This window comes from Aquarana catesbeiana, linkage group LG05 (genome assembly GCF_042186555.1).
Source record: "Aquarana catesbeiana isolate 2022-GZ linkage group LG05, ASM4218655v1, whole genome shotgun sequence".
Classification (NCBI taxonomy): domain Eukaryota; kingdom Metazoa; phylum Chordata; class Amphibia; order Anura; family Ranidae; genus Aquarana; species Aquarana catesbeiana.
In genome coordinates, this window is record NC_133328.1 from 310,359,509 (window position 1) to 310,382,219 (window position 22,711).

Below are 22,711 nucleotides of genomic sequence, written 5' to 3' on the forward strand. Positions count from 1 at the left end.
GATAGGAAGAGGAATACATTTATGGGGGTGTTTAGAAGTTACTTCCAACCTTGGAGAGAAGCTCTCATAGTAGGTGATATATTTGGGGGGAAATGAAGCATAAATCTTCTGGTTAATAACAGGTCATATAGTTTGAAATTGGAATATTGGTATGATTCTAGTTCTTGAGGTATGGTTTCGTGGAAACCGATGTTTCAATTGGGCAAGAATTGCTGCTGTATAGTAGTCCTTAAGAAGAATATAAAGAGGAAAAATGGGGATATGGCGCTACCCAGTAGTGACTCAAATTATAATTAAAAGTGTAAATTTAGATAAAAATTAGTGAGTGAACAAATAGTGCTCAGTTTATTTAAAAAATTGTATTCCATAAAATGATAAAAAGCAACAGACCCAGTACAACACGGCCGTGAGCAAGGATGAGACCAGGAAGCCAGTCCTTGTGCGTGCGTCCCAACATGCGTTCCAGCCAGAGCTTCCGGGTGTGACGTGTGAGCTTTTGGCACAAGTTTAGTACTTGATTTATATTTAACCTCACCAGGAGCAGAGTGATTTGGACTAAGTACACACACTGATTACACACTCAAGTATTTTCCAATACCGTTGCAAATAATCTCATCTTTGTGGTGATTTATTGTTTTATTGTTTTGCTGTGATAGAGTGTTTTTTGTGATTTAGCTTTCTTGAGACTTAGCGTTTTTATATTTTTACGCACTTAAATATGACTTACTCCAAAACTGCACCCTAGAGTGTGTATATATATACTAGGTTGTGCACTATTTGTTCACTCACTAATTTTTATCTTAATTTACACTTTTAATTATAATTTGAGTCACTACAGGGTAGCACCATATCCCCATTTTTCCTCTTTATACTTAAATAGGTCCCAGTGGGAACTAATTAGGGGGAGGCTGCAACCCTTTAATCTCCAAAGCGCGGACCTTTAATTTACTATCTTAAGAAGAATATGCCCCACTCCCCTGGTTGTCCTAGATTTAATTAGCTTTTGGAAGGTGCATCTAGTTTTCTTTATTTCCTTGCCAGAGGAATTTATTTATCATTGGCTGCGCTCTAGAGAAGAAACTTTTTGGGACCAGGATAGAGAGGGTCCTAAATAGGTATATAAATTGGGGTAGTAGTATCATTTTGAAGGCTGCAAGATGACCAGACCAGGTTGATTCTAATCTATTTATATCTGGGTTAAGTTTGTGAAGAAAGGAGGTATAATTAGTATCTATCAGTAGATCTACATTTGCCGTCAGTGTAATGCCTAAATACTTTATTCCTTCTGTAATCCAACTATAAGGATATTGCATTCTAAGCCTATTACTCGTAGAGGTATCAATCCCTAAGCCTAATGCATAAGATTTTCTGTCATTGACCTTGTAGTAGGAAATCTGGTTAAATAGATTTAAGGCTTCATGTGCCACAGCCGAGGAGGAGTCCACCTCTGTCATGATCATGATAATATCATCGGCAAAGAGACTGATCAAATGCATATCATTACCTATTGGAAAACCCTTTATGTTTGTATGATTTCTAATATAGATGGCTAATGGCTCCATCAGAAGGTTAAACATTAGGGGTGACAAGGGGCACCCTTGCCTCGTTCCGTTGGATATAGTGAATGGAGCTGAAAGAATACCAGACATATAGACTTTGGCTGATGGTTTAGAATATAGGGCCAGGGTGGCAGATAAAATAGTACCATCAAAGCCAAATGATTCCAACACTTTGGCTAGATACAGCCAGTGTATACGGTTAAAGGCCTTCTCTGCATCCAAAGTTAGGAGCAGAGAAGGCCTTTGATGCATTTGTGCCATATGTATGATATTAACCAGTCGTCAGGTAGCATCCAAGGTTTGTCTGTTTTTCGTGAAACACGTTTGGTCAGGGTGTGTATGAGCATGGGTAAAATGTTAACAAGGCGTAAGGCTATAAGTTTTGCATAAAGTTTTAGATCGATGTTTAATAACAATATTGGTCTGAAATTTGAAGGAGTGGTGGGTTCCTTCGACGGCTTAGGCAAGGTTACAATCAGAGCTTCAAGCATTTCTGGCAGAAAAGAGGCAGCTGCAGAGAGGAATATTTGTAGTAGGTAAGGAGATATAAAGGTCTTAAATTCTTTGTAGTATTCCCCACTGAAACCATCAGGACCTGGTGATTTATTTAGAGGGAGAGACTCTATGGCTTTATGTATCATCGATTCATTGAATGGTAGATTTAGGGATTGGAGCTGGACTGGTGATAATTTAGGTATGGATAACTTCTCTAAGAATTAGTTAATAGTCTCAGGGGTTGGTTGGAAAGTGGAAGGATCATCTTTTAGGTTGTACAAAGTTCCATAGTAGTAGCTAAAGGTGTCTGCTATTTTTTGGGGATGATATTCTTTTTTGTTTGGTTCTAGGGTGAACTATATATGGTATTTTAGATTTGTATCTATGGCCTTTAAGGTTTTGCACTAAAAGTTTTGCTGCTCTGTTTCCATTAACATAATATGTCATCTTAAGTCTCTTGGTTGTTTTTTCAAAGTTTTCCAGTAGATGGAGTCTAAGGTCAGATCTGAGCTGCACCAATTTTAGGGAGAGGGCTGCAGAGCATTTATATTTATTTTGGATTTCCAAATCAGAAATTAATTTTGTCAGTTCAGCAAATCGCCGCTGCCTTTGCCTCTTAATTCTTGCCCCCATTTGTATGAAAATACCCCTTAGGAACACTTAAGGGCCTTCCATTACACAAATGGGCTTTGTACCGAGCCCGTGTTGTTTGCAAAGAAATCAGTCAAATGGTTATGGATCTTTTCCCTCATCTCCTGCTGCTGTAACAAATAGGTGTTGACTCTCCAGACTGGACTCAGACTGAAACAGAGTCTGCTATGGACAGAACTACTGAGGCATGGTCAGACCATGCTATGGAATTTATAGCAACCAATTTAGTTTGTAGCAAAACTTGCTGGTCCACCAGGAAGAGGTTTATTCTGGTGTACACCTGATGAGGCGAAGGAAAAAAGGTGAAATCCTTTTCGCCAGCATGTAGGTAGCGCCAGGCGTCGTACACATTTTGTTTGTGGAGAGATGGTAATAGCATTGGATTATGGTGGGTGGTTTTGGGCGTGGAGTCCATTGTAGTATCAGGGGTGACATTTAAATCTCCACAAACTACAAGTAGACCTTTTGATGTGTCCTGACCTTTTTCATTAATTTATTGAAGAAGTGTACTTGGTATTTGTTGGGGGAATAAACATTTACTAGTGTATATGTAGTAGAGTTTAAGTCACGGAGCTGTATTAAGAATCTACTAAGAGGATCCCGAATCTCTTCATGTAGTGAAAATGCTACAGAGTCTCGGGTGGCTATTAAAACGCCTTTGATTTTAAAATCCGCATTGGCAGTAAAAACATAGGGAAAATTTTTATGTGAGCATTTTGGTGGTGCTTGGTTGCAGAAGTGAGTCTCCTGGGCACAAAGTATGTCACTATGGTGCAAGAGTGCCTCCTTCCATAACGACTTCTGTTTCACAGGGTGGTTGAGCCCTTTGACGTTAATGGAGAGTATATTAATTTTCATGACTAACAAGTGTGATACATGCTTGTGGGGGAGAAGATTTCCCCCCTGTGTTGTTTGAATTACTTTTGACTGGTATAACCAAAGTAATGTTCAGAAGACCACCCAAGGACAGCATTTTGCTGCTATATATAACTGGGGGATAAGTTCAATTGTTTAGACTCTGTCACTATTCACTTAGGGACTAAGAGTAGATGTAGACCATCCGGCCGCATTTATGTGTGGGATGTGGCGTTTTTTGCTGTGATTTTTTACACTCCTGTGCAAGTTGGCGTGGAGTGCTAGTGGTAGTGTTTTCACAATTAGGATCAGGCAGAATACCCCATTCTTTCAGGAGATTGATTCTTTTTTCCAGGGATGTCACTGCGTAGGTATGATTATCCCTTGTGATGGAAATTTTGGTCCGGTAGCCCCATCTGTAAGCAATTTTATGATTACGCAATATTTTCTTCACAGTATTCAGGCTTTTTCGTTTTTGCAGTGTATATTGCGATAAATCAGCAAAAAACTATAAGCTTTGGTACTGTGATGGAATTTGCTCCTGCTTTCTCATTGTTGTCATGAGATGTTCTTTGACATGAAAGAAATGTAGCCGAAGCAACAAATCTCTAGGTACTTGGTCTGGCCGGTGGGACGGCTTGGAAGGCAATGAATCCTGTTGATAGTGACATCTAAGTCTGTGAGACTTGGTATGAGAGATTTAAACACAGTACCTGCTTAGAGGCACATGTCAGATTGTTGAAATGATTCAGGGATCCCCCTAATTTTCAGGTTGTTTCTTCTGGACCTGTCTTCCATGTCTGCTAGCTTTGCTTTAATCCATTCATTGTCAGCTTCCCTTTCATCATGGGCATTGACTAGATCATTTATGGTGAAAGCATATTCTTCCATTTTTTCCTAAATGTGATCCACTCTATTACCCACATCTTGTATGTCTCTGTTAAAACGGTGCATATATGCGGCCATGTCAGTTTGGAGTGTGCTCCGCAATGAGAGAAGCATTTCTTTTAAAACCGTTTCTAGCACGGGTTGGTTCTGTGTGGGGAGGGATTCTATCGATTCTGGCAGTTCCCTCGTGTCCTCCCCTGATTCTGAGGCCAGGGTCATAACCAAGCTCAATCCTTTGTCATCCAGCCTGGGTTTTGTCTTGGCCCGGCTCCGGGATGATGGGGTAGGGGGATAGTAGTGCTTGTCACTGGGGGATCCATCATTTGGGGGCGATTACCTTTTTTGGTGCTTTTGTCTTAGACGAGGCTGTCAGAGATGAGTAGGTCTCTGGGCCATCTTGCCCATCTCCTCTGCTGTTCAGTGTGAAAAAGTCCGTCAGGCGCTGAGGTTTCCGATCGCTCCTCCATTTGGCGGACATATTCATGGAGTTCCCCGGCTATGCCCACTGCTGAATCGGGGTAAATAGCACCTTGGATGGGTTGCTTTGTGCTGCTATAGTCCCTGTCTCTCTGGAGCTCCGGGATCACACGTCCATCCGACTTCTGCGCTAGACCACGCCCCCCCAAGGATAGCATTTTTGCTTGCACATGAGTGGATTATGGAATTCAGCAGAGCTTCACCTCATTCACTAACCTCTGGGGAAAATTCCCTTGAAAAATGCAACTTGCAAAGTGAACAGTCTATTTGCTTTTAGTAAAGAGCTAGGAAGTTAAAAAGAACACACTTCCAGCGAACTGCTTGAAGGCTGTTGCATCTCAATTAAATTGAGTAAACTTTCAGTCTTAAAATTGAACTCAATTAAAAAAAAGAAAATATAAGTAAAGCATCAAAAGTAAAATTTAAAAGCAACTTTTGCTGAAGTATGATAGCCAGCATCAATCAAGCCACTTTCTTTAAACCCAGGCTGTCTAGGGCAGTGGGGTGTTATCACCCAGCCTGGGCACAGAGTATTACTGTACTGGGCAGCACTCACACCTTAATACTTGTGCAGCAGTACTGGAGGAAGGACTACCACCACTGGAAGAGAAAAGGAAGCACCAGTAATGTCATTAGACTGGCCTGTAGACCAAAAAGACTTTGAATGTGTACTTTATCTATATGGCTGAATTTTTTTTTAACTTTTCATGCCAATGTTGTAAAGCTACAAACAATAAAAGAATATGATTACACAACTCTGACTGTTAAAGAAGAAACTAGCTTAGTACATTAACCACTTCAGCCCCAGAAGGATTTACTCCCTTACCCGCTTGCTGACCAGTGCACGACAATATACGTCGGCACAATGGCACAGCTGCGCAACTGTGCATATGAGTACGTCCCCTTTAAGACGCGGCATTGTGGGCAAGTGTGCTTGTTTCGTGACTGTGCCTGTGGGACCCACAGACTCGATGTCCACTGGTGTCCCGTGATCGTGTCATGGAGCGGCAGAACAGGGAGATGCCTATGTAAACAAGGCATTTCCCCATTATGCCTTGTGACATGACAGAGATCTACTGCTCCCTGTCATCGGGAGCAGTGATCGCTGTCATGTCCTAGGTAGCCCATGCCCCCCACAGCAATCAGTGCATTTTTATAGCACTGATCGCTGTATAAATGACAATGGTCCCAAAATAGTGTCAAAAGTGTCCAATGTTTCTGCCATAATGTCGCAGTGATGATAAAAATCGCAGATCGCCACCATTACTAACAAAAAAAAATAATAATAAAAATGCCATAAATCTATCTACTATTTTGTAGACGCTATAACTTTTGTGCATACCAATCAATATTCGCTTATTGCGATTTTTTTTTTTACCAAAAATATGTAGAAGAATACATATCGGCCTAAACTGAGGAAAAAAAATGGGTTTCTTTATAAATTTTTGGGGGATATTTATGATAGCAAATAGTAAAAAATATTGCTTTTTTTCAAAATTGTCACTTTTTTTGTTTATAGCGCAATAAATAAAAAACGCAGAGGTGATCAAATACCACCAAAAGAAAGCCCTTTTGTGGGAAAAAAAGGATGTCAATGCAACGCCGCATGACCGCGCAATTGTCAGTTAAAGCGACGCAGTGCCGTATCGCAAAAAGTGCTCTGGTCAGGAAGGGGTTAAATTCTTCCGGGGCTGAAGTGGTTAATGACCAGAGCGTTTTTTACAATTTGGCGCTGTGCTGCTTTAACTGGTAATTACGCGGTCATGCAATGATGTACCCAAACGAAATTTGCGTCCTTTTTTTCTCACAAATATAGCTTTCTTTTGGTGGTATTTGATCACCTCTAGAATTTTTATTTTTTTTAGATATAATCGAAAAAAGAACTAAATTTTTTTTTTTAAATAATATTTTCTGCTTTTTCTTACAAAGAAAGTCCAATAAACTCAATTTTAGTCATACATTTAGGCCAAAATGTATTCAGCCACATGTCTTGGGTAAAAATATTATAGCGTCTACAAACTATTGTACAGTTACTGGAATTTACGCAGCTTTTAGTTTATGACTGCTTATCTAATTTCTTGAAGTGCTAAAATGGCAGGGCAGTACAAAACCGCTTCAAATTACCCCTTTTTACCCCCCCATGTTGAGCCCATTGAATATTTTATTTTTTTGTCACAAGATTGAAAAATGACACAAAAAAAAAACATAAAAATGTACACAAAGTTGTCACTGAAATGATATATTGCTTACACATGTGTATATGTGATATTACACACCAAAATACATTCTGCTGCTTCTCCTGAGTATGGGGATTTCTCATGTGTGAGACTTTTTGGGAGCCTAGCCGTGTACAGGACCCCGAAAACCAATCACCACCTTCAGGATTAATAAGGGCGTACATTTTTTATTTCACTCCTCACTTCCTATCACAGTTTCAGAGGCCATGAAATGCCAAGACAGCAAATAGTTTGGGGTGTCTACTTTCCAAAAAGGGGTCATTTGAGGGGTTTTAAACTGTCCTGTCATTTTATGCCCAACATTAGAAGCTTATTCCACTGCCGTGTCCGTCCATGCATGCGCGAGGCCTCAGTCACATCGAGGCTTGGTTCTGCACATGCGCAGAGCGTCGTAGCGGCCCATGGCTGCACAGGCGCTGTTTGGCCGGGATCTTCAGCACAGGCGTGCTACGGAGGCCTGCGGTGACGTCATTCCGGCAGGGAAATTTAAACAGCTCTCAGCTTCTGCCAGGTGGGACACCTGTATGCAGCTAGTGGCAGCCTCCCCAAGCTCAGCACCACTTCAGGCAAGTTGAAACCTCTTGTTTTCCTTAGGCCTTGCAGGATATTTTAGATAAGGGAAAGTTTTTTTTTAAAAAAACCCTTTTCTGTGTGTCTTTTTCACTTGCCTCTTAATACTTAGGTATTGTCAAGTGGTGCATGAGTGCTTTTGGCTCAGGTTGTCATAATGTCCCAGAAATCATAGACAAGTCACCGCCTTCGTGTGGCCAGCCCTCTCGCACAAGGTATGTGCAGTTGAGGGGAAGGGGATTAGGCTCGGCTGAATTTAAAGAGAAACGCTGACCCCCCCCCCCTTTTTTCTTTTTGCAGCCCTGCAAGATCCGATCGCCAATCAGTGGCTCAAGTCAACAGAGACCTTGCCAGGCCTCAACAACATTCATCATCTAGGTCCAGACGCGACTCTCCGTCTGGGACCCACCATCAGGGGAGATGTTCTCATTCCTCCCACAAACAGGGGAGATGTTCCCATTCCTCCTCCAGTCACTGCTCCCACTGCCACGATAGCCGCTCTAATCGCAGAGCCTGCTGGGGGTGTGGGACCAGAGTCCCAGAGGGCAAATCCCTGTGTGATCCCTGTTATACCCGGGCGGTTGGGGAAAAAGAGACAGAAAATCAGCACATGGAGTCTCTTGTCAAGCGTGTGGTGCAACAATCCCTAAAAGAATTGGGTACATCCCACACGCGGAGTCAGTCAACCACCATATCTGGCTCCCTGGCTGATGTGGCCCAGGAAGATCCTTGCCCATTCCAGCCCTATAATTCCTCCCCTGATTCCTCGCACAGCGAGATGGAGGGAGATGAGTTTACCGGAGGTTTCGACTATTCCCTAGTTTCCCCACTGATCAAGGCAGTTAAGGAACCCCTTAAGTGGGAAGATGCTTCTCCTCCCCCAGTTCTAACTTCCCGCTTCTTCCTGAATTGAAGGACATTTTTGATGAGGAATGGAGTAAAGGGGATAAGAAGGTATCCATGTCAAACAAAACCTCCAGATTATACCCCTTCAAGGCTGATGAAGTGAAGCATCTGGAAAATGCCCCCCTTGTCGACGCAGCTCTGATGCGCCTAGCCAAACATGTCACTCTTCCATTAGAAGACATGGTTTCCCTCAAAGATGGTCTTGAGAGAAGGATAGACCAAGATCTCAAGAGGATCTATGGACTGACTGGGATGGCTTGCAAGCCAGCCTTGGCCCTTGTGGCCATGTCCAAGGCCATGGAGGCCTGGATGGAAAATGTGTACTCTGTACTTAGAGGAGTCTCAGATGACCTGGCCCAGGGCTTGGCAATTCAGGAGCTAAAGCTGGCAGTGGCCTTCCTGGGGGAGGCCTCGATTGACCTTATCCGCCTGTTGGCCCGATCAATGCTGTCCTCGGTTACGGCCAAACGGGCCTTGTGGCTTGCCGACCCAGCATCCAAGCAAGCCTGGTGTAGGATCCCCTTTGAGGGGCCCTCATTGTTTGGTAACAGGCTAGATAGCACAATAACTCGGGCTATGGGGGGGAAAGCGGGGTTCCTGCCCCAGGACAGGAGTCTGTCTGGTCAGAAGAGGTCCCAGCTAAGACGCAGTACTGAGCATTCAAGAAAAGCACGCTCCTACAAACCCAGACGGGATTTCAGGAGGAATTGGAATAGAGGGCAGGCGCCCTTCCAGAGATCCGCTAAAAGACAGGCGCCCGTCGGGCGTGAGCCGGCTAAGTCCTTTTGAGATTGGGCCCACCCAGGCGGGTCGGGTGGGGGCCTGTCTGCTCCTCTTCCGGCGAGTCTGGGTGGCCTCAATCTTGAATTACTGGACCATCAGGACGGTCTCTTCAGGCCACACATGATCCTTCATCAGTATGCCCCCCTCCAGATCAATCTCTACCCTTCTACCACGATCAGAAGAAAAGACGCAGGTGTTGCTATCCTATGTGAATTCGCTGGAATCTCAAGGAGCGGTGGTGCCTGTTCCAAAGGAAGGAGAATTCCAGGGTATGCACTCCCCTCTCTTCCTAGAGCAAAAGAAAAATGGTTCATGGCGACTGGTAATAGACTTAACTTATCTAAACAAATTTATAAAGTACGAGAGATTCAAAATAGAGACCTTGACTACCATTCAGAAAGCAGTACAACCAGGCGATTGGCTGATCTCAATCGACCTAAAGGATGCGTACTTCCACGTGCCTATGGCAGAGGCTCTTCACAAATATCTTCGATTCCAAGTCGAACAAAAACACCTGCAGTTCATTTGCCTCCCTTTCGGTCTGACAGTCTCACCTCACGTGTTCTCCAAAGTCCTTCTGGCCGTAGTGGCTCTCATCAGAGTAAAAGGGGTACGCCTATACCACTACCTCGATGATCTCCTGGTGTTATCCCAAGACACAGGACAACTACTAGTCCACAGGGAGTTAGTTATCTCTACTCAATTTCGATTGGCTCCTAAATCTAGAGAAAAGCCATCTAGATCCAGTCCGACGTCTGGTATACTTGGGAGCCCAATTCGATACGGTGGTAAGCACCATCTTCCTTCCAGTAGAGAAGATTACGGTCATTCGGGAAAGAATCTCACTGGCCTTGGGCCCCTCACACCTAAAGGCCTCACAATGCCTCACAATGCCTGAAAATTGTAGGCACAATAATCTCTACGACCCCCATGGTCAAATGGGCACTATGGAGGTTACGCCCCTTCCAGTCGGGGCCTCTCCAGCAATGGAATTCAAGGGACATCAATCAACTGATTTACATAACTCCATTGATATGGAACAGTCTCTTCTGGTGGCTTCAACGCAGAAATCTTCTCACCTGCCACTCCATTGCCCCATCACATGGGTTACGGTCACGTCCGATGCCAGCGGTGTAAGCTGGGGAGCCCTTTGCGGGTCAGAACTTGCACAGGGCAAATGGGATGCCCGCCTTCACAACCCGGGTTCGAATGTCCTGGAACTTCGGGCCACCTGGTATGCCCTTCAATCCTTCACTCATCTCCTAATAGGGGAATCAGTATTATTAAAGATGAACAATACCACAGAAGTTTCCTACGTGAAGAGACAAAGGGGTACTCGGAGCTTCACTCTGCTCCAAGAGGTCGAACCCATCATATCCTGGGCCCAGAAAAATCTAGTGAATATTTTGGCAGTCTTTATTCCCGGGGCTCAGAACATCCAAGCAGACTTTCTGTCAATGAGTGGTCCCTCCATGCACAAACGTTCAAGTGGATCCTGTCCCTAGGAGTCGATCCCAAAGTGGATCTGCTTGCGTCCCCCTGCAACTTCAAATTAAAGAAGTACTTCACACCAGGCCATTGCAGCCAGGCCTTTGGAATAGATGCCTTGACAGGCCAGTGGAACTTCAACAGGGTATATGCCTTTCCCCCTCTTCCGATCATCCTCAAGTTCTTGCAGAGACTCCGAACGGAAGCAGTCGAGGTGGTGACGATAGCGGCTTACTGGCCGAACAGGCCATGGTTTCCCCTCCTGACCCAGCTGAGCTTCCGGGATCCGGTGCCTCTTCCCCTCAGGCCAGACCTTCTGTCTTAAGGGACAGTTCTGCACCATTGTCCAGCAGTACTGAGACTGATGGTCTGGTTCTTGAGAGGGAGAGGTTGGAACTTCTCAGGTGCGCATCAGGAGTAATTTCCACTCTCATGAGCTCAAGGAAGACGAGCACGAATAAAGTCTATGGGAGAATATGGGCCAAGTTCGTTGAATTTTCTTCTTCTACTGGCAGACTATGGAGAGACCCTGGAATCCAGGATATACTTAGTTTCCTTCAGTCCGGCCTAGATCTGTCTCTTTCCATCAGCTCCATCATGGGCCGTCCATCCTTTAATTCGACAGTTCTTTCGGGGGGCAACAAGGCTTAGGCCTCAAAGAAAACCAAGGTTCCCCAAATGGGATCTCCCTTTTGTCCTGGATTCTCTGTCTACTCTCAGTACCACAGGTTCCACTCTGCCCTCTATCAAGGAAATGTCCACCAAAGTCGCTTTCCTAGTTGCCATCTCTTCGGCCAAAAGGGTTTGCGAGATTAGTTCTCTGGGTGGTCAGGAACCTTTTCTGACTTTCTTCCTGGATCGGGTGGTCCTCATTCCTATGCTTGGCTCAAACACGAAAGTCACCTTGGTGTTTCATGAAAACTAAGAAATCGTCTTACCTACATTCAGGTCCCCGGAGTCTACAGAGGCACATCCTCTAGATGTAGACCAAATACTGAAGGAATACCTACAAGTTGATCACCTGTTCGTTTTACATTCTGACATTAACAGAGGGAAGCAAGCTTCACCCAAAACAATTGCAGCCTGGATCGTCCAGTCCATTCAACAGGCTTACAGGGCTAAGGGCTTGGCTCCTCCAGAGGCGGTGACGGCACATTCTACCAGGGGCATAGCGGCCTCTTGGGCAACAGCTCCTGATATCATCTGCAAAGTGGCCTCATGGGCCTCAATCAGTACCTTTATGTCACATTATTGCATAGAACCTGTTTCTCTTTCCTCTGTGAGCTTTGGTTTAAAAATCCTGTCAGTTGACGGGGCGAATTAATAATTAAACTCTTTTTGTTCAGCATACCCTCCCGTGTGGTTTGGCTAGTTATTTCCCACGTGTAGTCTGCCATGGAGTCTGTCAGGAAAACAGAAAATTTATTATCAAATACTTACCGTAATTTTCGTTTCCTGATGGACTCCATGGCAGACGGAGTTCCCACCCATAAAAAAAAAAAAAAAAAAAAAAAAAGAGAGAAAATGGGTCTAGAGTCGGCTAGTTACGGAACGCAGTCCTGAGCAGGTGAGCTTACTCTTATGGGTATGGGGTCCTATAGCATTGGAGAGGAGGCGGGGTTAACCCACACGTAGTCTGTCATGGAGTCCATCAGGAAAGGAAAATTATGGTAAGTATTTGATAATAAATTTACCGTTATATTGCCCAGATGTTTGGGGAAATATAAAAGATAATCTTATACCAAGTACACGGATATGAAACACGACATGCTTTAAAATTACGCACACCCATGCAGCAGCGACAAACTATATACATTTTTAAAAGCCTTTAAAAGCCTTTACAGGTTACCACTTTAGATCTACAGAGGAGATCTACTACTAGAATTACTGCCCACGATCTCACATTCGCAGTGATACCTCACATGCATGGTGCAATTGCTGTTTACATACCACACGAGACTGACACTTGTGTTTACCTTTTCACATGTGCCCGAGTGGAAAGGGGTGCTTTAATTTTTTGGTATTTTATTTTCAATTATTCATTTTGCTTTTTTTTTTACAGTGTGCCTTTTTAAAAAATTTTTTATCATTTTTATTGTTATCACAGGGAATGTAAATATCCCCTATGATAGCAATATGTAGTAACAGGTATTCTTTTTTGAAAGATTTGGATTCATGAAATGCTCGTAGCTTCTGGTTTCTTAGGCCATGCTTAGGGATGATTGGAGCTGTTCTGCTCTCGGATCAGCTCTGTGGTCAGCTGGAGGAACCACTGACTGCATTCTTGGGTTCCCCTGTGGGACAGGAGAGCCTGAGAAAACCGTGGAAGACGGTGGGGGGAAGAAGGTAGGGGGGTTCCCTCCCACTGCTTGTAAAAGCAGTCTAGTGGCTTTTACATGAAAGCTGACCACCGGCTGAAAAAAACGATACCAAGATGATACCTAAACCTGCAGGCATCATTCTGGTTTAACCACTTGCTTACTAGGCACTTAAACCCCCCTCCTGTCCAGACCAATTTTCAGCTTTTAGCGCTGTCGCATTTTGAATGACAATTGCGCAATCATAAAACACTGTACTCAAATGAAATTTTTATCATTTTTTCACAAATAGAGCTTTCTTTTTGTGGTATTTGATCACCTCTGCGGTTTTCATTATTTGTTAAAAAAATTGAAAAGACCGAATTTAAAAAAAAAAAATGTATATATTTTTTATATTTTGTTATAAAATTTTGCAAACAGGTAATTTTTCTCTTTCATTGATGTACGCTGATGAGGCGGCACTGATGGGCACCGATAGGTAGCAGTGATGGGCACTGATGGGTGGCAGTGATGGGCACTGATGGGTGGCAATAATGGGCACAGATTGCTTACACTGATGGCAGCACTGCTAGGTGGCACTGATTGGCACCACTGCTGGGCATTGATAGGTGGCACTTGTGGGCATTCATAGGTGGCACTTGTGGGCATTCATAGGTGGCACTGCTGGGCACTGGCAGGTGGCAATGACAGATGGCACTGGTAGGCTCAGATGAGGCATATATGCCTCCTTCCTCTTCGGGACCGATGTCCCTTTAACATAAGCCAGTGAGGAGGAAACGAAACCAATTACCGAGCTTTTGTTTACATCATGTGATCATCTGTCATTGGCTGACGTTTCTGTGATCATCCGAGTCTCCGTGACTCGGTGATCACAGCGCCCGCACCGCGCGCCCTGCGGGGCGTGCGGTGCGCGTGCACAGGGGAGGACGTCCCATGACGGCCTCCCGGAAATTGGGGTCCGCACTGTGGCCGTCATTCGGCTATGGCCCGGACCTCAAGTGGTTAACCATTCAAAGTCCAGAAACATGCCAGTACGTCGCTGGTCCTTGTTGGGCATATACTGTAATGTTCTTTTTTTCATGCAGCCTGTGGGTTAAATGAAAAGAGAGAACCTAACAGATTCCTCCATTCACATTGATTGATCGGTGACATGTCCAACATTAGAATACCGCCCTACATCCACCAACTTCTAATAAGCATGGGCATATATGCACCCTTCTTTTTTTTTCTTTCAGCCCATGGGCTGAGCGAAAAAAAAGAACCTAACAGATTCCTCCAGTCACATCGATCGATGTGGATGAAGAAATCTCTGCCAAGAACGAGCATACATGCACCGTTTTTTTTGCTCAGCCCATGGGCTGAACAAAAAAAAAAGAACCTAACAGATTCCTCCATTCACATTGATCGAAAAGTAAATAAAAAATATATATCCAAGGCATAAGGGCAATCTGCCCCTATGCTTCGGCATATATGCTCTGTCCACCCCTGCCCCTATGCTTCGGCATATATGCTCTTTTTTTAACTGTGGTAGTGAAATCACCGCCTACTTCACTGGAGTCACAGATTTACGAATCATGAGAGCAAACACTGTTGCTATCAGACTACTACGTACCTGACCGGCGAGTCTACTAGGGCAGAGGGTAGGCTCTCTTATGCGTCCGACTCACGGCCCCTGGTAGAGTATACAGGAGGCACAGGAGTGCGGAGTGGTATGGGAGCCTGGTAATAGAGTCCAGATGCTGGTAGGAAGACAGTCCTAGGGTAGCAAGGTGAGAGCTGGAACACAGGCAGACGGGAGCTGAGCAGGAGCTGAGCAGGGAGGTCCAGATACAGGCAGGGTTCGGCAACAGGCGGGCAGCGAAGTACAGTGGAGAAGGCAAAAGTGTAGTCAAAACAGGCCAGAGGTCAGGTGCGGGCAGAGTTCAGAGGAGTCCAGGAAGCAAGCCAGGTTTGTCAGGAGATCAAGGCACAGGCACAGGAAACAGGAACAAGGCACGGAAGAGCTGTTGATCAGGCAGCACTGAGCAGAGAGTGTGGCTGACCTAAATAGGCAGATTGGTGCCAAACGGTGCATGTGCGCGCGCACCAACGCGCACAGGCATGCGCACATGCCCCCACGCGTGCACCCACACATCGGCACGCACACCAGCATCCACCAGATGAGGCACACCAGCGCTCATAGGAACACGCGCCCGAGCGCCAACGCGCACCCCAGGGCCAGCCGGATTGCACACACCAGTGCCTACAGGAGCACGCACACCAGGGTGAGCGGGAACGCGCGCGCCAGCGTGCCCTGGTGCACCCCAACGCACACCACGGTGAGCAACACCATGTCCACCAAGGTAACCTCTCTGACAGTGCCCCCTCCTCAAGGGAAGCCTCCGGATGCCCAGCTGGGCCAATCTGGTTGCATGGGAATTTTTGAAAGCTTGTAACAGTTCCTTGGCATGAAGGTTACTCTCGGGCTCCCAGGAGTTATCCTCGGGTCCATACCCCTTCCACTTAATAAGGTATTGGGTTTGGTTGCGCCTCCTTCTGCAATCCGGAATTGCTTCAATTTCAAATTCTTCCTCATTGTCGATCATGACAGGTTCGGGCAGGCTGGTGCTACAGACAGTAAAGGGATTAGAGGCAACTGGTTTCAGTAGAGACACATGGAAAACCGGGTGCACTTTAAAAGAGTCAGGCAAATCAAGTTCATATATAACATTGTTAACCTTCCTCCTCACCGGAAAAGGACCCATGAATTTAGGCCCCAGTTTTCTAGAAGGTTGCCAGGTTCCAAGATGTGTTCCCCACGTCTCTTCTTGTCAAACATCTTCTTGTAATAAGCCTGGGACTTGGCCATGGTTTCTTGCAGAAGTTTGTTATTAACGGAGAAGAACTCCAAGGTTTCTGAAACTGCTGGTATGGTGCAATCGGGTATTGAACTAGGCAAAAAGGATGGATGAAAACCATAGTTGGCGAAGAATGGTGTTTGATTGATGGCAGAGTGCAGAGAGTTATTGTAAGAGAACTCCGCAACAGGTAACAGAGAGACCCAGTCATTCTGGGAGAAGGCAGAGAAACAACGGAGATATTGCTCCAAAGTTTGATTGGTTCTTTCCGTTTGGCCATTCGTCTGGGGATGGTAAGCCGAAGAGAAAGCTAGTTCAATTTCAAGGGAACCACACAGGGCCTTCCAAAACCTGGAGGTAAACTGGACACCTCGATCTGAGACAATATTTGCTGGAACCCCATGCAACCTTACGATCTCTTTAATGAACATCTTCACTGTTTCCATGGCTGAGGGTGTACCCTTCATTGGGAGAAAATGTGCCATCTTGGATAGTCTATCTACTACGACAAAGATGGTAGAAAAACCTTCTGATGGGGGGAGTTCCATGATGAAGTCCATCGAAATCATCTTCCACGGTCTCTCAGGAATGGGTAAGGGTTTCAATAGCCCCCAAGCTCTTGTACTGCAGCTCTTACTTCGGGCACAAGTATGACAGGACTCCACATCGTTTTTACAATCATTGACCAGTTGTAGCCACCAGAAAGTACGTTGTACCAACTCGGCTGTGTTCAGGGCCCCAAAATGACCCGCCAGCTTATGGTCATGGCAAAGCTCCAGTACCGGCACCCTTAAGTCTTTAGGGACCACAATCTTGCCTTTGTGCCAAAGCAAACCATCCCTCAAGTTGATTTCAGCAGACTGGGGTATTCCTATAGAGGCCAGTCTTATCTTAGAGACCAGATCCCCTTGAAGGAGCAAAACATTTCCAGCAGGAAGGATAGTGTCAGGAGGTACAGTCTTCTTGGAGTCATGGAACATGCGGGAAAGAGCATCTGGCTTGATGTCTTTAGAGCCGGGTCTGTAAGTAATGTGAAATTGAAAGCGGGAAAAGAAGAGTGCCCATCTAGCTTGTTGTGGTCGTAGTCTCTTGGCGGATCTCAGGTACTCCAAATTTTTATGATCGGTATAAATTAAAATGGGATGTGCAGCACCCTCCCGTAGATAGTGCCACTCCTCCAGAGCTGTTTTGATGGCCAGAGGTTCCCGGTTTCCCACGTCATAGTTCCTTTCGGACATAGAGAGTTTGCGTGAGAAGAAGGCTATCGGAAATAGGAGAGCCTTGGCACCTTGTCGTTGGGAGAGCACTGCTCCTACAGCAATTTCTGAGGCATCAACCTCCAAAACGTATGGCAGGGCAGGGTTAGGATGTTTCAAAATGGAGGCTGAGGTAAATAGTTCTTTAAGTTTCTCAAAAGCCTATTGCGCCCTGGGAGTCCAGCAGAATCGGGTTCCCTGCTTAGTTAATTCAGTAATGGGTGTGATGATTTTAGAAAAGTCTTTGATGAATTTCCGATAAAAGTTGGAAAACCCGATAAAGCGCTGAATCCCTTTTTGGCTATGGGTGCAGGCCAGTTCAGGATGGCAGACACCTTTTGAGGGTCCATCTTGGTGCCTTCGACTGAAATGATGAGACCCAAAAATTGGATACATTGGAGTTTGAACTCGCATTGGTCGAGTTTAGCATACAGTCCATGTTGCCTAAGTCGAGCAAGGACATTCCGAGCGTACCTGCGGTGGTCAGTCAGTGAAGAGGAAAAAATTAGGATATCATCAAGGTAGACAATAACATACAGATCCAGGTAGTCACGAAAGATATCATTAACGAAGTGTTGGAACGTTGCTGGTGCATTGCAGAGACAGAAGGGCATAACGAGGTACTCGAAATGACTGAAGCGAGTACGGAAAGCGGTCTTCCACTCGTCCCCTTCTCAGATACGGATTAAATTATAAGCTCCGCGGAGATCCAGTTTCGTGAAAACCGTTGCAGTTCCAATCTTTGGAACAGTTCAGGCACCAGAGGTAGCGGATAACGTTTTTTAATCGTTATTTTATTCAACTCCAGATAATCAATGCACAGGCAAAGGGAGTGGTCCTTCTTTTCCACAAAAAATATACCGGCACCGGCCGGGGAGGTGGACAGGCGGATGAATCCCTTCTCCAGATTCTCATCAATATATTTCTTTAATGTGTCTAGCTCCTGCTCAGTTAATGAGAAGATCCTCCCGAAAGGCACCTCTGTTCCGGGTAAAAGTTCTATTGAGCAGTCATAAGGTCTGTGCGGGGGAAGGGTCTCTGCTCCCTTTTTGCTAAATACATCTGAGAAGTCCTGGTAGGGTTCTGGGATAGATTGGTGTAGCTCCGTATCTGAATTTAAGCAGAGAAGTTGAGAAGTCTTACTGATTGTTCCCTGCAGACAATGCTGTTGACAGTACTCGGAGAGGAACTCAATTTTCCCTGTAGCCCAATTAATACGGGGATTATGGGCTTGTAGCCAAGTCATTCCCAGGATGATAGGGAAGAGAGGAGAGGAGATAGCATCCAGGCAAAGAAGTTCTTGGTGATGAGGACCCATGGTAGCTAGTAGAGGGATGGTCTCCTGTATGACAGGACCAGAACTGAGGGCGGAACCATCTGCAAAGTGTACAGCAAACCCTTGGGAAGCCCCCTGAGGACTGGTGGGTGAGGACAGAGCCTGGACTTGTTCCTCCAATCTTGAATAACCTTCCTGTAGGCCTTTTACCGCTTGGGTAAGGCCCGCCAGATGTCTGCAGCCTCCATGGGGGAAGCCCCCTGCCTGGACTCGGTCATGGCTGCCTGATACTATCAGACTACTACGTACCTGACCGGCGAGTCCACTAGGGCAGAGGGTAGGCTCTCTTACGCGTCCGACTCGCGGCCCCTGGTAGAGTATAGGCACAGGAGGCACAGGAGTGCGGAGTGGTATGGGAGCCTGGTAATAGAGTCCAGATGCTGGTAGGAAGACAGTCCTAGGGCAGCAAGGTGAGAGCTGGAACACAGGCAGACGGGAGCTGAGCAGGAGCTGAGCAGGGAGGTCCGGATACAGGCAGGGTTCGGCAACAGGCGGGCAGCGAAGTACAGTGGAGCAGGCAAAAGAGTAGTCAAAACAGGCCAGAGGTCAGGTGCAGGCAGAGTTCAGAGGAGTCCAGGAAGCAAGCCAGGTTTGTCAGGAGATCAAGGCACAGGCACAGGAAACAGGAACAAGGCACGGAAGAGCTGTTGATCAGGCAGCACCGAGTGTAGCTGACCTAAATAGGCAGATTGGCGCCAAACGGCCACGCGCGCGCACCCGCACACCGGCACGCACACCAGCACGCACCGGGTGAACGTGCCCGAGTGCTGGCGTGCACACCAGGGCCAGCCAGATCGCACACACCAGTGCCTACAAGAGCACGCACACCAGGGCAAGTGGGAACATGCGCGTCAGCGTGCACCGGCGCACACCACGGTGAGCAACACCATGTCTACCAAGGTAACCTCTCTGACAGTTGCTGTCAAATTAAATAGAACCGTGCTGCAGCTAAATGGCATGCCTGCAAACCAAATAATGGTTAACAATAAAACATTACATTATAACAGTAGGACAGATACCTGCAAAGCAAACATGATAAAACACAGTAACAATAAAATATTACAGTTAAGCATAAAATACAGTAAAACAGAGCAGAACAATGGAGGGAGAGAAGAACAATAAAACAACAACTATTTTTTTATTTTTTATTTTTTTTTCTCTTTTTTCTTTTTTTCTCTTTTTTTACACTTTTATTGTAACTATAAACGCTCCAGCTTAAGGTCTCTCAAAATGCAATGGCCATCTAACATCTTTCAAAACCCGGTGTAAGTGTGCCCTAGGACTGTGCCGTGCTGTACCCTATGCTAATACTCAACTAGTGTATGGTAGCAATGGAATATTTACTGATGCAAAAACCAGGTTGGTCAGGACTGGAGGGACAATAATAATGGGTTTCATGCCTATATCTGCTTTTTCTACAGACGCGACATCTTCTTTGGGGTGATCTTTTGGTAGGGGTACCAGGAAGGACAACCGGAAAATGCCTCTCATGCAGCCGGCTTACTGCATTTGCATTGGGAAGTTGGGCCACAGCACCGTCTTGAAACAGATAGGCTGTGATGATCTCTTCCTGGAATTTTAGGAAGGATCCAGTTCGTCCTCATGCTTTGTATAACACATAAGCGTTCAGCAGAGCCAATTGAAATAAGTATACAGACACTTTTTTATACCAGCGTCTGGCCTTACGGACAATTAAGTACGGCACCATCATCTGGTCATTGAAGTCCACCCCTCCCATGTTAGGGTTGTATTCGTGGAAACAGAGGGGCTTCTGGAAAACACCAGTCGCCCTTGGAAATTGGACTGTCGTATCTGCGGGAATGGAAGACAGAATAAAAACATTCCGTGTGTCCCTCCACTTCACTGCAAGCATTTTATTACACTTCAAGCAGGCTCTCCCCGCCGTCTAAGTCAGGAATCTACAAGCCATTGGGGGAAGCCCAACTAAAAAGTGGCAGGCTTGTGTAATAATTGTCCACATACAAGTGGTACCCCTTTCCAAATAAGGGTAACACCAAGTTCCAAACAATCTTACCGTTGCTCCCTATGTAGCCTGGGCAGTTGTGGGACTCCACGTGACTACCTTTTCTCTTGTAAACCAGAAAACTATATGTCTAGCCTGTGGCCCTGTCACAGAGCTTATACATCTTGACCCTATATCTGGCACACTTGCTGAGGAGAAACTGTTTGAAAGCAAGGCGGCCAGAATATTTAATCATGGACTTATCAACGCAGACAACTTGATGGGGAATAAACAAGGCTGCAAACTGTTGGTTGAAGTGGTTTACGATGGTGCAAAATTTGTGCAGCCGATCGTATTCATGGTCACCCCGAGGACGACAGAGGCCATGGTCATTGAAATGCATGAATCTAGTATCTCGTATCTAGTCCTGGTCATTGAAGCAGAGAACATGGGCATATGGTGTATTGGGTCAGTGGACCAATATGATTGCAACTCACTCTTTTTAGTAATGCCCATGAGGAAGGATAGGCCCAGAAAGGTCTTAAATTTAAGAACCATTATAGGTTTCCAGGCAAATTCTCTAGCAAGGGTCAAATTTGGATTTGCGGCGATAAATTTACTAGCGTATAAATTGCTTTGGTCCGCAATAGATCTGTGAAGATTTTCCATGATAAACAGCTCTTAAAAGCCAAGGGTACTAAAATCCGCTTTTTCCACCTGAATTCTGGGTTGGCCAGTGAATGGGGGAAGTACGGGTGCTGCAGAAGTGGTGGGCTGCCAATCAGGATTCGCAAATGCAGCGGGAAGGGCACTAAGGGCTCTATGGGGCCTGTCTTTAAATTATTGGTGGCTGCGGAGCACTACTTGTGCTAGCCACCGCACCAGGTGGAACTGCACTTATGGGACTTGCCACGTCACCAAGTGATACTGCAGTGCTGCTTTGTCTACGACCAGGATGTACTAGGCCTCTGCTTGCCAGCTCACCAGAAGGTTGAGTGGTACTATTACTGGCTCTCTGCTCCATACGAGACCGAGTTGAAACTCAGCAACAGAAGAACGGGGTCCGGTACACCTGACCTTAGCAGGGACCACTACTCCATCATGAGAGCTATCTGTCAGAGTGCCGCTGCTCTCTACGGGTTCGTATACTGAGCCTGAATCTGACAGTGAGGCTTCCCCTTCGCTCTCATCTGTCATGCTCAGCAACGTGTAGGCCTCTTCACTACTGTACTAAATATATAGATACAGCTAGTACGACTCACAGGTAAAAGAGCAACTGGTTGTCACAAAAAAATTAACTGTTAGCGTTAGCAGGGATCAGGCATGACTCTGCTAATGCTGCTTTTGTGTGCTGTGTTTTGTAAGTGACAGTGATCTATTGATACTGCACTTGGGTGGGCTGGGCTGGGCTGGGCAGAGGGGCTAAACGCAGGTGCTGGCAGGTGTCTGAGCTGATCCTGCTAACGGCACATTTTTGGGTACACTATACTACTGGGGACGCTAGTATAGATCTGATCAGATCAAAGATATTGATCCGTTCAAACACTATACTAGTAAGGGAGGTGTATGGTATGTGCGTGTGTGTTAGCGCTACTGGCAAATTAAGGGTTAAAATCTGATGCTGTCTGGGATTGAAGCTAACTGACACTGATACCTAACTGGCACTAACTAGCTAACCCATGACACTAATACAGTGATCAGAAAAAAGATCTGTACACTATACTAATGCCAGAGTGACAGGGAGTGAAAGGGTTAACTCGGGGTGATCAAGGGGTTAAAGTTTTATTAGGGACTTTATGGTGGGTACTATTTTATAAGTGTCTGACTAAAGGAAAAACACCCAAACAGTTGGCACCTCATCCCAAATAGTCATGTATTTCAAATAGGGAGGAAGGAGGGGATTGTCACGGTGCTTATGGATACTAATTGAAACCAATATATTAAAAAATATACGTTTAATAAGATTACACTTAAAAAACAGAGCCATTTGTTCAAAGGTATTCAGCATTTCAACAAAAAGTAGTGCATCTTGTCCTTACTGGATATAATTCATCTTATACCCCAGTCACCCTCCACCCCATCCTATGAATAT